Genomic DNA, 1,756 nt, shown 5'->3' on the forward strand with positions numbered 1-1,756 from the left:
TTAGCTCTCAGCAGCCTGTTCCTGAGCTCTGAGGAAGCTTGCCTTCTTTTGAGCTATGTACATAAGTTTTCTTCTGGGCAAAGGACATTTTAGAATAGTTTTCCACTTCTTTTAAACTTCTCTTGGGCTTCTTCTCATAGACTATATTCTCTCATATAGCAGAATGAGCTTTCTTATACATCTCCTCCATCATGCTGGGGGTAACATTGTTCTTTATATACTGAGAGAATTGTTTCTTATAAGCATCTTCATCTTCTTCCATTAGATAACACATATAATCTGCAAAATTCTGACCCATGATGCACTTCCGATGTACTTCAGTATTGAACTCCTGCCTTTCATAATCATAACCAGGGAATCATTTGGAACTATGAGAAATAGACAAGCCCTCACACACAGCTCCCTTCAGGGCACCAAAAACTTTATTGCCAGTTGAGTTCTATCAAGGCCTGCATCCAAATAGCAGGTGAAGGCACCAAGTTGACCATTAATGTTTTCCACATTATATTCATCTCCAGTCACCTCCACTTGGCCTTCATAGATCTGGTCCATGCCAAACTTATTGAGAAGCCTGCAGACAGCAGCAGGCCAGTTCAATATGCTGCAACATAATTTTTTAGGCCAACTTTCACATGATATTTTGGTAGTTCATGTGCATATACTGCCTGGGCTATCATATCCCCTTCTATATGGGCATAAACAATCTGGAAAATTATATCTCCATTAGTTACACAAATTGTCATTCTGTATTTGTGTGTATTGTACTTATTTTTGTCCTGGATCACCAAGTGTTTTCAAGCATAGGAATCAGTTTTTCCCTCTCCTCTTCTTCTAAATTTCACTTGCTATTTCTTAAAGTAGGCCTTATTCTTGACAACTTTAACAAGCCCCATCCTGCGAAACAGAGACCCAGGTCTACAGTTCCATGCAGACCTCCAGCTTTCATTTCTTAAAGACTGATATCTTTAATTAAAAAAAAAATTATCAGAATAGTGCAAACATAAATCAACCAAAATTTGATCTATCTCATGTCACAACTCAAGCATAAACTCTGGTTCATAACGCAAAGTCATTTATTTGGAGAATAATTGTTGCTTGTAGATAATGTCAACAAATATTGAAGGCAAATCATTGGTACAGTTTAATGCCAATAAATATGTATGTACTCAGCCAATTAATATAATTAAACCAATTAATAATTGCCATATTTTTCTGAGGGTAATTTTCTATGGTATAATTCTATTCAACAATTAAAGTCTATGTATTAAGGATTTCACCAAATAATAAAGATAATTCTGAGAGATTAGTTTTCACAGCCATTTAAAAGTGAAGCATGTTTGAAGATTCTCAGGTCATCTGCAGTACAACCTGAGATCTTATGACACACATGATTTGTTCACATGAAGTAAACTTATTCAGAGAGTCCATGAACTCCGTGAAATTATTGAAACATCTTGCTCCTAACTGTGGAAACAAGCTGCTTGGCATATAAATGGGGGAAGAGTCACCCAGTTATGTGATCCTGGTTAAATTTGTAGAATTAGAGTTTCTACTGTTTTCATACAAAGGTTTAAAGTAGAAGATTTAAGAACCTATGAGCCTAATAAAGTGGTAACCTTTTCAGGTTTACCAAAGGAATTACACTGTCTCTAATTAAGAACAATCACTAAAGAGGTAGCCAATCACTTCAGGATTTAAAAAATCCTGTTTGGTTATTCTCCTTTCTTTCCTTCCTCCCTTCCTTCTCTCCTCCTTT

General features: G+C 36.0%; 1 pseudogene; it reads right to left on the bottom strand.

Annotated features, from left to right (window-relative positions):
* Window positions 1-893, bottom strand: LOC124109212 (large ribosomal subunit protein uL18-like; annotated as a pseudogene).
* Window positions 894-1,756: the final 863 nt, after the last annotated feature.

Source organism: Marmota monax, unplaced genomic scaffold (genome assembly GCF_021218885.2).
Source record: "Marmota monax isolate L192 unplaced genomic scaffold, Marmota_monax_Labrador192_F-V1.1 WCK01_AAM20220418_F8-fsc00932, whole genome shotgun sequence".
NCBI lineage: Eukaryota > Metazoa > Chordata > Mammalia > Rodentia > Sciuridae > Marmota > Marmota monax.